General features: G+C 40.9%; 1 protein-coding gene across 2 annotated transcripts in view; it reads right to left on the bottom strand.

Moving 5' to 3' along the window:
* nemy (no extended memory) overlaps window positions 1-15626 on the bottom strand; it is an 82881-nt gene that overhangs the window by 52898 nt on the left and 14357 nt on the right. The gene's annotated exons all lie outside the window — the stretch shown is intronic.

Here is a 15626-nt window from a genome sequence, read left to right as displayed (position 1 = left end):
TTTCTGTCCCGTTCTTATTTTCGGATTAATTATCCCGTAGTTGAATAATCGTTTAATAAATATATAAATAGTGTTTGATTAAACATTATTTCACATGAAAATCAAGCGTCTCTAAACACCTTTATACCAACGCAGTTTAAGGAAGTAATGATGATGATGTCTAATAAACGCTGAATAATCAAAAATTTGATCGAATAAAGCTCTGTTACAACTGTTGAAAGTCGAATAAAAGCTTCTCGACCTACCTTATTCAACACTAAATATTTCGATGTTGTGGTTGAATAAATTCTCCAGATTTGTGTGAACAAAGCCTGAACAGAAGTTATTATTAAAAATAGTACAAGTATTATTAAGCATGAAGTGGAATAAAATCGTCAAGAAGTCGTTTCTTAAATAGGCAATTGTTTATTGGGTAGTTTCCATTGGGAATGCACATTACATTTTTCCATTAACAAAACTGTTACGAAACCGCAGGGCTGATTCGGACAACAGTTGGGTGAGTTCGGTACCGCCCGTAGCTGTCAACGCGAAAACCCATAGACGTCAGTGGGAGAAACGTCAAGGAGCATAACATCGTGTCCAGAACTGTCACATGGAGCATAAAACTAACGTGATTGAATGGTTGATGTGAATTAAATTAAACCTAAATTGTTAGTAAAAGTTATTCCTACAGTTGATAAAATTAAAGTGTTAATTAGTTAAAGTGAATTGGCTAAGCTGAGCTAGGTGATTATAAATAAACATGCAGTTATCTTAAATACTATGTGAATACTTATACGGAAATCTATTATAGATACTATCGCTAATAGTACGGATGATTTATTAGTTCATGCAAGTTGATACTAATTATAAACATAAGTAAGTTCCACCTACGATAAAATCAGGGTTAAAACTAATGAGTTTGTTAAATCTAGGACACTACGAATACTTAAATAAATACTTTGTTTCGGATAAAAAAGGAAGAAGAAAACGAAAATGTAAGTTTAACCTCTATTTTTTCTTATACTGAAATTATCATTATAATACATTATAGCTTTGAAGCTGCGTGTAAGCTGCTATCAGGACGTGTTTCCTTCCCAATCCGAAGAATCTTCAAAGGTTTTCTGGAGGTTCTAGTCGAACCGAAAAATGAGCGACAGTAATGCAAAACACTGTGCCAAATGCGATCGGCTGGACACAGCAAACCATCTCGTTGGATGCGATATGTGTGAGACGTGGGTGCACTTCGACTGCGCGGGTGTTACGGACTCCATCGCCGATCCGGATCGCACTTGGAAGTGTGATCGATGCCGATCGCTGGAAGATGATGTTGTTTCCCATTCGAGGACGTCCGTCAGTCGCTCGTCTATGAGTAAACGCTCGACCCGAGTAGAGCTAAGCCTGCAGATGATTGAAGAGCAGAAAGCGTTGCGGATGAGGAGAATCCTAGAGGAACAGGCGGCTCAAGCAGTAGCGCGAAACACGCTAGCCGAAGAGGAGGAGCGGTTTTTGAGGCAGAAGTACGATCTGCTCATGACCGAAGCGGATGATGCGGAAGAAGGAGCCAGTAGGAAATCAAGACTGAGCAGTCGAACTAGCCGAGAGAAGGTTCGGTCGTGGCTTAGCAGACAGGAAGACAGCACAGCACAGCAAGTGACAGTAGTGCCCCCCAGTAGCATGAAGTCAACGGTCGTAGCCACAGAAGCAGTTCAACAGTCTACAATTCCAGCTCCCATCACTTCAAGTCCGATCACGTCAAACGTTCCCGCCATAGTAACTTCGGATCCAGCGTCAACTTCCACGCCAAATTCAGTGGATGGTTCCAGAAGCGTGAAGCGTTCATTGGCAACGATGGTACCTCAAATTCCGATTCCAGTGAGGTCAGACGGCAGCTTCGTATCACGCACCGAAATCACATTCGACGTTCCTCAACGGCCTCTGGTAAGTTCCTCCTTGCTTACGAGATGCAATTCTACTGTCGGGATCGACACTTCAGCTACGATGGATGGTCCGCGGAAAGTCAACAGTAGTGCTCCGCCTCCGAATATAGAAATTCACCCCTTGTCCAGTAGTCATTACCCACGAGTTAATAAAGTACCAATTAGTGGGAGTAGGGCATCGGGATGTGGTGATTATACCGTCACATTTCCCTCAAGTAGTAGGCCAATATTGCAGGATAGCATAGTAATTACAAGCGTACCACAAGTCTCTTCCATAAACTATGGGTGTACGCCAATTGTTAGCTACAATTCCGCATTTCCGACCGCAGTATCAGGGCAGAGTCAACCGTGCGCTACAAGCATTCCGGCACAAAACTATAGTAGTAGCGTCGCCTTTCAAAACGTTGGTACTAATCCAAGAACGTCATTAGTCACCAAGGGTCAAGGGTCATCCCAGAATCCCGTCTCATCAGTACCACTGGTACACTCCCGACCAGTGTTAAGTTCCGGTTGTCAATCAACGTGGATCAATAACAATCTGGCCAGTACGGATGTCGGTGGGATACAATCGGGAAATGTAAGTCACATCCCAGTTCCATCGCAGCGTGAAAGAACGTTTGTCAACAATGGGGGGGCCCCAGTTACTTCTAATGGGACGGTGCCATCTGCATACATCGTTGATCCACTTCAGTTCGAGATTCCGGTGACGCAATCAGCGGCGGGCTCAAGAGATTCCCGCATTCCCTGGTTTAGCCAACAACCACCATCTCAACCGCAACATCCACAACATCAGCATCCTGTCGATCCAGCTAGAAGTGGGCCATCTAGTGGACAACTGGCAGCGAGACAGGTGATGCCACGAGAGTTGCCGAACTTTTCAGGAGATCCTCAAGATTGGCCGCTGTTCTATAGCTCGTTTTGTAACTCTACGGAAACATGCGGGTACACTGACTCCGAAAACTTGGCGCGATTGCAGCGCTGTTTGAAGGGGAATGCATTGGAAGCAGTTAAAAGCCGATTGCTGATGCCACAGTCGGTGCCCTCTGTAATTGATATATTACGGAGGTTGTATGGTCGACCGGAAATTCTTATACATTCTCTCCTCCAAAAATTGCGTTCAGTTCCCTCTCCGAAGACCGATAACTTGCAGTCACAGATAACCTTCGGTCTCGCGGTGCAAAACGTTGTGGACCATATGTCTATCGCCAATCTTCATGACCATCTGTGGAATCCGACACTGCTTCATGAGCTAATAGAGAAACTGCCATCTCAGCTCAAAATGCAGTGGTCCTATTACAAGAGCAGATGCGCTTATGTCAACCTGGCGACCTTCAGCGCTTTCATGTCCGAACTAGTGGTGATGGCTTCGGACGTTACGCTTCCAATAGACGGTCTCACCATGAACGCGAGATCCATCAAACCGGGGAAGGAAAAACCGAAACTGTACGTACACTCCGAGGAAACGAAAACTGGACAAGTAGTGGACTACGACAAGAAGCCGTCAGTGGAGTCGATGAAGAAGACCTGCACGTACTGTGCCTGTGCGAATCATGAAATCGTGAACTGCGTACAGTTCAAGGGACTCGATCTGGATGGGAGATGGAAGACGATCAAACAAAAGAATTTGTGCAGAAGCTGTCTCATACCACATCGGAAGTGGCCCTGCCGTTCCAACAAGGAGTGCGGCGTCGATGGATGCAGAGTTCATCATCACAAGCTACTGCATTCAACTAGGAATCCCTCGCAAAACAGAGTGGAAGCAGGAAGCTCGTCGCGGTCTACGAATAACGTTGTGCACCAAAATCTACACTCTTCGGTTGCATACTCTTTGTTTCGATATTTACCCGTGACTATCCATGGTAACGGTCAGCAAATCAACACCTATGCTTTTCTGGATGATGGTTCGTCGTCTACCCTCCTTGAATCCAGTATTGCATCGGCGCTGGGTATCACGGGGCCAACCGACAACTTTTGTTTGAGTTGGACCGGAAATATTTCGAGGGAGGAGAAAGGATCTCAATGTGTAACCGTGGTTATTTCTGGCGTTAGAGAGAAGTTCAAACTCAGCAACGTTCGGACAGTGCAAGAGCTTCAACTTCCAAGTCAAACAATGCAGTATGAAGAGTTGCAGCAGACCTACCCGCACCTGAAGGGTCTGCCAGTTCGCAGTTATACGGAAGCTACGCCGGGGATCATTATTGGACTAGAACACGTTCGACTTCTAACTTCGTTGCGAGTACGAGAAGGTAAAGACAACGAACCTGTGGCGACGAAGACGCGCCTCGGATGGTGCATTTTCGGAAAGAACTCCGGCAAGGATTCCGTGCTGGAACAATTGAATCTGCACCTTGATGGCGATCCCGATAATCGAGAACTACATCTGTGGATGAAGCAATTCTTCGCAGTCGAAGAGTCCAGCGTCACCATAAAACCGGAAGCTGAAGAAGATAAGCGAGCGCGGAAGATAATGGAAGCTACGACCCGAAGGGTGAATGGCGCTTTCGAGACGGGACTGTTATGGAAGTACGATCACATCTGCTTCCCTGATAGCTACCCAATGGCGCTACGTCGGCTGAACGCACTGGACAAGCGATTGCGAAAGGACCCAATCCTCGAAGCGAAGGTGAGGGAGCAAATTGCAGAGTATGAAGCGAAAGGGTATCCACATCGTATCACGGCAGACGAGCTGCAGTCTACGGATCCCAGCAAGGTCTGGTATCTACCTCTGGGTATTGTGCAGAACCCGAAGAAACCGGCCAAGTTACGGCTGATCTGGGATGCCAAGGCTCGAGCTGGAGGAGTGTCTTTCAACGATATGTTGATGAAGGGTCCGGATCTCTTGGTGGCGCTGGTAGCAGTACTGTTACGTTTCAGGCAGAGGGACATTGCTATTGTCGGTGACATAAAGGAGATGTTTCACCAGCTTCGCATCCGGGACGAAGACAAACAATCACAGCGTTTCCTTTTCTGCCTTGAACCAGGATCGAATCCACAGATCTACATAATGGATGTCGCCACTTTCGGTGCGACCTGCTCGCCTAGTCTGGCACAGTTCGTGAAGAACGTGAACGCGAAGGAATTTGCCGAGACATTTCCCAGGGCGGTGAATGCAATAATTCATAACCACTACGTTGACGATTTCTTGGATAGTGTAGACACGGAAGAGGAAGCTGTGGCGTTGATCAACGAGGTGAAATACATCCACTCTCAAGCAGGGTTTGAAATCCGAAACTTCTGCTCCAATTCGGCCGAAGTACTGGCAAGCATCGGGGAATGCAGAACACCACAGGAAGTATCCATGAACTTGGAGAAATCGACAGACTCGGAGCGTATACTGGGTCTGGTGTGGAGGCCAAAAGAGGACGTCTTCACCTTCGATATGAGCAGTCTCAAGGAAGAGATCAAAACGTTGATCAGCGGCTCAACGGTCCCAACCAAACGGCAGGTTCTGCGCACTGTCATGTCGTTATTTGATCCGCTGGGACTGGTTTCGCATTTCGTCGTGCACGGAAAAATCTTAATGCAGCAGATCTGGAGATCCGGTACCGATTGGGACGAACCTATTCCGGAGGAATTGCAGGATAAGTGGCGGTGTTGGTGTGAGTACATGCAGCGCTTGGAAGAGGTGGCAGTACCGCGATGCTTCTTCAAAGGAGTGAACAGCTCCGCTCTCGAGAACGTCGAGGCACATCTATTCGTAGATGCGAGCGAAGTGGCTTGCGCAGCAGTTTTGTATCTTCGCTTCGTGGACAACGGTTCTCCTCGATGCACGCTGGTGGCGGCTAAAACAAAAGTTGCTCCGCTGAAACCCCTTTCCGTGCCACGTCTGGAGCTACAAGCGGCGATGATTGGAACAAGACTGCTCGACTCAGTGTTGACTTCGCTGGATATCCAGGTTAACAAGCGCTTCCTTTGGTCGGATTCATCAACTGTCCTGTGTTGGTTACGATCCGATAGTCGACGGTATCACCAATTTGTGGCCTTTCGAGTGGGAGAGATTCTTACATCTACTAGCGCGGATGAGTGGCACCACGTGCCTTCCAAACTGAACATTGCTGACGCGGCCACGAAATGGAAAGACGGATCCAGCTTCGATCCGAAGAACCCTTGGTATAGTGCACCGGAGTTTCTGTATAAGCCAAAGGAGCAGTGGCCAAAGGAACCATCTCAGAAGGAGAAGGAAACGGACATCGAGTTGCGAACTGAATTCTTGTTCCATGGAACCACGCCTCAACCGTTGATCGACGTATCCAAATTCTCGAACTGGAATCGACTCCTGAGGACAACAGCCTACGTTCTACGTGCAGTGCGCAGATTGAGAGGAGAAAAGGGGTCCAAACCAGATCTCTTGACGCAGAAGGAGCTGCGTGATGAAGAAAACTTGCTTTGGCGGCAGTGTCAATCGGAAATGTATCCTGACGAGCACGCAATTTTGCGACGTAACCAGACGAATCCCAGCAATCCAGTGTCAATTCCGAAGTCCAGTCAGCTATACCGGCTGTCACCGTTCGTAGATGAGAGCGGCGTCATTCGGATGAATAGTAGGCTCACCGCGGCGCGAGCCGTCTCGACAGATATGAAGTACCCGATCCTGTTACCGAAGAAGCACGCTGCGGTCCATCTTCTGGTGGAGGACTATCATCGGCGATTCCTGCACGGCAACGGAGAGACTGTTCACAACGAGATGCGTCAACGGTTCTACATACCAGGATTGCGAAATGTGATACGCCAGGTATCGAAACAATGTGTGACCTGTCGTGTTAGGAAGGCTGTTCCACAACCACCCATGATGGCGCCCCTACCCGAGGTGCGAGTCACGGGACTAGTTCGTCCCTTCACGCACACTGGAGTGGACTATTTCGGACCGATACAGGTTAAGCAAGGACGCAGTTTGGTGAAGAGGTGGGTGGCGCTATTCACGTGCCTCACGGTTCGCGCCATACATGTAGAGTTGGTGCATAGTCTGTCAACTCAGTCCTGCATCATGGTGGTTAGACGATTCGTGGCTCGTCGAGGTTCCCCGGAGTCCTTCCACAGTGACAACGGAACAAACTTTCTGGGGGCCAGCAACCTGTTGACCAAGGAGATCCAGGATATCCATGAAGACTGCGCGGTAACGTTCACCAATTCGGCGACCAGCTGGGAGTTCAACCCACCATCGGCACCTCATATGGGCGGATCGTGGGAGCGCATGGTGCGCTCAATGAAGGTAGCGATGTCAGCTATTGCAGATCATCCTCATCACCCTAGCGACGAAGTACTACAGACGGTAGCCACAGAAGCGGAGGCGATTGTAAATTCCAGGCCGCTCACCTATATACCACTGGAGTCTACGGAGCAAGAGTCTCTAACGCCGAATCATTTCTTGCTGTTCGGTACCAAGGGAGTCATTCAACCAGCAACTTCGGTGAACTCAGTTGGGAGCAGCTTGAGGGACAGTTAGCGCCTTGCGCAGCACTTGGTGGACCAGTTCTGGTGTCGATGGATACGCGAGTACTTGCCCACTATTACGAGACGTACCAAGTGGTTCGAACCAGTCAAGCCTCTAGAACCAGGGGATCTCGTGCTAGTCGTCGACGAAGGCAAACGGAACGGTTGGTTAAGAGGACGGATCATGGACGTGACCAAGGCAGTGGACGGACAAGTTCGACGAGCAGTTGTGCAGACGAAGAACGGGTTACTCAATAGACCTGCAGTAAAGTTAGCACTTCTGGATCTTCAGAAACCTGGAGACGGTCCGGAACTTCACGGGCAGGGGGATGTTACGAAACCGCAGGGCTGATTCGGACAACAGTTGGGTGAGTTCGGTACCGCCCGTAGCTGTCAACGCGAAAACCCATAGACGTCAGTGGGAGAAACGTCAAGGAGCATAACATCGTGTCCAGAACTGTCACATGGAGCATAAAACTAACGTGATTGAATGGTTGATGTGAATTAAATTAAACCTAAATTGTTAGTAAAAGTTATTCCTACAGTTGATAAAATTAAAGTGTTAATTAGTTAAAGTGAATTGGCTAAGCTGAGCTAGGTGATTATAAATAAACATGCAGTTATCTTAAATACTATGTGAATACTTATACGGAAATCTATTATAGATACTATCGCTAATAGTACGGATGATTTATTAGTTCATGCAAGTTGATACTAATTATAAACATAAGTAAGTTCCACCTACGATAAAATCAGGGTTAAAACTAATGAGTTTGTTAAATCTAGGACACTACGAATACTTAAATGAATACTTTGTTTCGGATAAAAAAGGAAGAAGAAAACGAAAATGTAAGTTTAACCTCTATTTTTTCTTATACTGAAATTATCATTATAATACATTATAGCTTTGAAGCTGCGTGTAAGCTGCTATCAGGACGTGTTTCCTTCCCAATCCGAACAAAAACCAATGATATTTATCTGAATTTCACATAACATTCATACGTTCACATGTGTTCTATATGATAAATCACTTAAATTTCATTTGACATATAAAGGTTCATGTGATTTTGTGGTGCGATTCCCAATTTGAGTAATTTAAACTTTAATTTGAGACGATCTTGTATGCCATGTAGTGTGGAAATCCGTTAGTTACTTAGTACTGGTCCTATTGCATGCCAGCAGCGAGGGAACGAGCACATCTTAGTGAAAGATTCAACTTTCCACCACCTAAATATGGAGAAATCGACAATCAAAAGAGTAATTTATAAGCTTATTAATACTATTCTAAACACTTTGTGCTCAAAAAGTGTTGATGAATCAGGATCAGGGTTGCTGAAACGATTCAGATAGGAAGGAATATCGAAATAAAGAACATCGAGAAATGGAGAGTACTGTACAATAAAGCCAAGTATGATGAATTGGCGCTAAACGTCAACACTGTTGTAACAATTTTACAAATACAGTTTTGAAAATAAGATATATTAAGCAACATATTCATTACATTTGGAAATATAATTTCACACGTGGTGGAGAAAAACTTGGTTGAATTTAACACAATTTGCTGTTACCATCTTTTTTTGTCTTTCTCGTTCCAGAAGATGTGTTTCAGATCCCCATAGATTTCTTTTGATTTTTTCCCGATCGCGAATTTATAATGCGTGTTGCAAAATACATCGATCGTGTAACTTGATTAAAGATGTAAAACAGTGTAACCAAATAATTTTTAAATTTTTTCCTTGATTACAAAAGTCTGTAAATATCTGTGAAAAAACTAAAAACTCTGTAAATGTCTGTAGAGCATTTCCAGCCCAAAACGCAAACCGGTTGGTCATGAGTGTTTCCGATTTGAATGAAACATTTCTCACGTGTTCGCTGCTACTAATGGTTGCATTTTTCATTTAAATATGATTTTTTCCTCCAGAGTAACTTTTGAAAAGGGCGTATAAAAAATGGATTATTTTTTTTTCAAAAAATCATAACTTGAAAACTATTGATCTGATCAAAATGACATATCAGAAGAAGTTTTAGGTAGTTAAATTATCTTTGCGGAAAAAAAACACTGAAAGAAAAACTTAGTAAATTAGTATTTAAAAAACGTAAAACGATGATTATCTCAAAACACCCCCCCTTCGATCTTTATAATTTTTTTTTTGCAAGAAAACTGAAAAAATGCCCTAATATTTGGTGAAGAGTGTATGCTGGTAACTTTCTTTAAAAAAAATCTATAGTTTTTGAAATTTTTGTTGGTTTTTACAAGTTGGTGAAATTGCATATTTTTTAGTAAAATAGTAATTTATTTGGATTCTACGCATAATTGTCAAAAACTTTGCATATAAAAACTTTTTTCCTAAGTCCAGCCGTTCTCAAGTTAATGCAATTTAAAAAAATAATTTTAATAATTTTCTACATTTTGGGCCATTTTCAAATGTTAGTCGTGATGTCCAGCAACGAGATGTTTTTCCATGAATATATATTAAAAACCAAACAATTCATTCTCAAATATGGTAGCTGTCAGACTTACCCGTTTCTATTTAGACGCAGCAGAAAAGAAACAAGTTTATAAGTAAATACTCTCAAATATACCCAAATAATCAACAAACCCACTCATGTGCCTTTTTTCTGTCCTCTATTAGTTGTATACCTGGATAGAATTGTGTATGTCATAACAGAGGCTCAAAACATAAACAGGTAAACAAATATGTTATTAAACCTGTAATTGAGATAAATTCTCTAGGTACTTCTCTGACGTATACCATATTGTGCCTTAAGAGCTCATCCCGCGATATCACAACTACATAAAAAGGCACCCCGTGGAGGCTTCTTACACTCACACTTAAAAAAGTTTGCTATAATCAATTGTACCTAATGAAGATAGGTATAATGTCAACATTGTAATTATTCTGCTACATATATATATATATATATATATATATATATATATTGGGACGTTCTTCACCTGTTCTGTATCCGCTGATTTGCCGCAGATCCCGCCTCTCAAGGGTGAAAAAACTGGCTGTCTACAAACAAATCATAGCACCTGCGATCCTCTATGCAGCTCCCCTGTGGGAATCATGTGCACAGACTCACAGGAACAAAATCCAAATCACTCAGAATAGAGTGCTGAGGATGGTTCTTGATCGTCCTTTCGACACTAGAATAACAAATTTACATGAAGAGGCAGGCATTGCCAAAATAGATTCCCGAATTAACGAAATTAAGACTAAATTTGCACAAAAATGTATTTTATCAGAACATGTATATAGTAGTTGTAGGTTAGTTTTAGTTGTAAATAGTAGTTATAAGTAGTCTCCTTTTTTTCAAATTTTAAACAAACCAATCCCACCAAGGTTGTCATTCTTAAAACAGGCCTGATAGGACTAAAAACTGTAATTAATAATAATTTTAATTGAAAAGGAACTAAAGCTGAAAAGACGCATCTGTGTCACTTGATAAGGTATACATGTAAACCACACAATACAAGAAATAAAGATCATTTAAGTCAAGTTCTTCACCTGTTCCATTCAGTTCATCTCTCTTAGCGTTTCAAGTTAAAAAGCAAGTAGTTTTTTACGATGGATAACAATTTCAAGTGTTGTAAACCTCTACCTAAATCAATTTCAAAGCATGACACAGTAGCAGTTCAGTTGTTTATCTCAAAATTATTAGAATTTTTAAAGTCGCAAATAACAGTCCAAAAGTGTATTTTTATGTTAGATAGAGCAGCATCACAATACAAAAACATAAAAAAATTTGCTAGCCTTTGTGGATTTAAAGATAAGCATAATGTAGAAATGGAATGGCATTTTTTTGCAACTTCACACGGCAAAGGTCCTTGTGATGCGATTGGCGGTACCCTTAAGAGAATGGCAACCAGAGCAAGTTTAGCTAAGCAACACGAGCACCCTATAACGAACCCTAAACAACTGTACGACTGGGCAAATAGTCGTAAAGAAGATCTTCAAACAAAAATGTCATTTTGTTATGTTTCTACGGAAGAATACAAAAAGGCTGACACGGAATTTGATCCAATTTTTAAGAAAGTGAAACCAATTCCTGGAACTCGAAAATATCATTGCTATATTCCAGTTTCAAACAACCAAATTGCAGTAAAAATATTCTCTAATTCAAACGATACACCCAAATTATTCAATGTATTCAAATAATATGAGTTGTAAAATAAAATAATAAATATATACTGTTTCTTATCTCAACAAATCTTTCATTTGACCACATCAACGTGCTTCTCTTCCGCTGCCTCTAGATAGAAACGGGTAAGTCTGACAGCTACCATATCTGAGAATTATTCGGAGGCGAACCAGCCTAAGGCTGAAAGCCTCCTAAATAAAGCTAAATTAATTAATTAATATCTGAGAATGAATTGTTTGGTTTTTAATATACAATCATGAAATAAAATCTCGTTGCTGGACATCTCGACGAACATTTGAAAATGGCCTAATATGTTGAAAATTGTTATAATTATATATTTTTAATTCGCATTAACTTGTGAACGGCTGGACTTAGGAAAAAAATTTATATATGCAAAGTTATTGAAAATTATGCGTAAAATCCAAATAAATTATTATTTTATAAAAAAATATGCATTTTCATCAACTTGTAAAAATCAACAAAAATTTAAAAACTTATAGCTTTCTTTTTAAGAAAGTTACCAGCATACACTTTTCATGAAATTTAAGGGTATTCCATCAATTTTCTTGAAAAAAAAAATTATAAAGATCGAAGGGGGGGTGTTTTGAGATAATCATCGTTGTACGTTTTTTAAATACTAATTTACGAAGTTTTTTCTTTCAGTGTATTTTTTCCGCAAAGATAATTTAATTACCTAAAACTTCTTCTCATATGCCGTTTTGATCAGATCAATAGTTTTCAAGTTATGATTTTTTGGAGAAAAAAATAATCAATTTTTTTATACGCCCTTTTCAAAAGTTACTCTGGAGGAAAAAATCATATTTAAATGAAAAATGCAACCATTAGTAGCAGCGAACACGTGAGCAATGTTTCATTCAAATCAGAAGGGGTCGAGACAAAATTGACATTTTTTTTAACGATTTGAGCTAGAAATGCTCTGTAACGAAAAAAATGTCTGTGAAAAAAATAAAAGTCTGTAAATTCACAGACATGTTTGTAAATCTGGCATCTCTGATTGTACTATACATTTGGAAAGCGTAATATATTAGATATTAAATTATAGGAAACATTTAGTTTATCGACTTTTGTCTATAGCTTACCGCACTGTGTGGCACATAAAATCGGTACTTGAAATCATGAGACGACGATGTCTTTTATCACTCGCTGTGCTGCAGCATCACGTTGTTTGCTCCCGCTACTTAAATTAGCAACATCCTTATCTGATGTTATGACACTGTGTTGCCTTTCAGATAAAAGATGTTACCCGTGGTGCGTGACTATGATAAATTCAATTGATATTAATACAGCCGATGTACAAGTAGGGTGGGTGAGCCAGTAGTGGAGGTACTAAGCCAATTTATTAATTAAAAAACTAATATACGATGTACACACAATTGTTATACGTCAATCTATAGCTTTCAACCTCTTTTTTGATAGAAAAATATTACATTGTAATAAAATTGCATACAATTTTAGAAAACTCACTGAAACACTGTTCCAGTAGTTGTGGTAGTTGCTAACTTTGGTTCCTATAATAATTGAATGCGTTGGTTTCTTATGGGTTCCACTATTATAGGAACACTACCCCAACTATAGGTGCAAAGGAGTGAAAATCTTAAGGAAAATTAATTATTTTCCGTCTATTTCGGGTATATTTTATATTTGAAATATGCAAACATGCTTTATTTTAGGAGAGCTACCGATGAAAAATAATCTTATCCGGGTCCTCCTCACTATTTCGGCACAACCTTCATACCGCAACTATAGGTACACCACTATTATTGGAACACCTACCCTAGTTATAAAAGCAATTCTCGCTATAAAGTTTTTACCTCTTTAATACCAGTTCAGCATTGCTGCGAAAATGCTTTCGAATGATGAAGTTCCCTTAGGTTTTATAGTTTTTATGCAATATAATGTATTTAATATAACTTTTCCTAATGTACACACCAAAACATTCTGATTTTTACTGGCGATGTAAACATCCATGCATGCAAACATTCATACATGTAAACTACCTTTTCACGTAAACTAACAACTTGAAAGAAATGTTGCAAACAAAAGTGGACAGTTGCATACAATATATGGGATATTACATGACATGTCTCATAAATTTACACGATCTATAATCTAAACTTGTATGATATATGACGCTCCATTTATGTGCATCATAGTAACGGAAATTTACACTACTTTTTTTTAGATGTGTAGTACATAACTTAGACTGACTAAACATATCAATAGTTGTTATTCCGTTATTGATCAGAATCAGTAAAGTTACACAATTAATAAACTCCATGGTGCTGGGAGTGACCGCCCATTCTCACTGTACAAGTTTCCTTAACTCCAAAAATCAAAGATCAATAACGGCGCCAGCCACGTTCAGACAGGTGGGAGTGGGGAAGAAATATTAGAGTGACCTTGTTGTGGGGATCGTGTTTACCTCTGTGTCACCACAAAGCATTCTTGTTGATAAGTAATGTGAGCATAGTTTTGATAGAATGTATTGTTTCTCGATATTCACTCGAATAAAATTTGCGAAGGCTCGATAAGCAAATGATGCGGTTCTATTGTATTGTCCAACCTAGTGATGTATAAAGTCCTGGGATAAAATCCACGATCATCTGTTTAGTTAGCAAAAAACGGTCGCCACTAGGCTACAAAACCCCTTACAAAAAAAGACTATTACAAACGACGATCGTTCAACCCCGGTGACGTGGAGCTATTAAAATGGAATGATGTCTATGGCAGTACTAAACTATGATTTCAATCGTGGATAAAGCATATGTTATATTTTACCGAGATCGAGTACTGTCCGTCATAGGCGTAGCCAGAGGGGGGTAGGGTGGTGGGGGGTGGTGTGGTTGCAGTTGCTAACTCAGTAACACAAAGGCTTTCGGGGAAATGACGTTCGGTGAAATGGCATTCGGCCAAATTTTCCATAGTAATTTTAGACCCATAGGCCAACATTAGAGCCATTACCCATATCATTATTCTTTTAAATAGTCTCTACCGAATTCCATCATGATTTAAAAGCTGTTTTTCACAATTCACCAGGCGCAACCCGACCAAGCTCCTGAAAATAACGCCACATCATCGCTCATTGATGCTTCAATAACGCCACATTGGTGTGCTTGGCGCGGAGAATAGGGAAAAAATCCAGGCTACTGAGGCTACTATGTCTTAAGTGCAAGATGCAGTGTTACCCTGAAAGCAGTCGATTAATCATATCAGAAAGATATTGGCTTTGAAGTCAACTTATAACTAATTACCTTGAAGTCTAACCAAAAAATAGATTTCAGAATAATTTTACATAAGAACAGATATTATGCTTTCCCGTAAATAATTAAAATAAAGGCCAATATACTGTATTAACAATATAGTCAACCGGTGGATAACGATTTTAATTTGGATCACTACTTGACTAGCCCAACGCTCACAAGTACATCGATTAACGTACCCCATTCTAGTCGAAATTCTTGTACTACACTTTGTTTGTTTTGATTATCTATGAAAGATTGACAGATAAAATGAGGGGTTCGTGGATTTTCCTATGTTTCGAGGGGTGAATCGATTAGCTTGGGACCGAAGATAGTACCAGAGCTGAGCCAAAAATTTGAGCTCGTTTCTTAGGGACCTGCTAGTCTTAGAGTTACCTCTACGATATAGTTCCCTATTTTGTTTTTTGGAGACACAATTTTTGACAAAAAAGCGCGCCTTTGCATCAGTAATGGCAGCAATTGTATTCTATAAACATTACGAAGGATTATCATGTATATTACTTGCAACTCACTCACTCCTCGACTTTAATCAAATGCATGTTGGTTGCCTTTCTCATAGTGGGTATGGTAATGTAGCTTTGTCAATGAAAGGAAAAATGAGGTTTTAGAGCAAATTGTAAACATACTAGGTCGCTATCCATACAAAAATCCAACATGGCCGAATCATGAATTTGATACATTAGAACATCTATATGTACTCACCATGCTTTTTCTAACATTAGGTGATGTGTCGAACAGAAAATTTATGTCTCCTAACATCTAAGAGTGAACTATATTGTTAATGTAGTATATTTGGAGGAGATTAGAACAAAAAGTTCACTTTTCCAATAGTTATTTACATATAAGCTTC

This window comes from Ochlerotatus camptorhynchus, unplaced genomic scaffold, assembly GCF_037179485.1.
Source record: "Ochlerotatus camptorhynchus isolate MF236.1 unplaced genomic scaffold, CSIRO-AGI_Acam_v1.1 ptg000396l, whole genome shotgun sequence".
Classification (NCBI taxonomy): domain Eukaryota; kingdom Metazoa; phylum Arthropoda; class Insecta; order Diptera; family Culicidae; genus Ochlerotatus; species Ochlerotatus camptorhynchus.
Note: the sequence above shows the minus strand (reverse complement) of the source record. Positions and strands in the feature narration are given on the sequence as shown.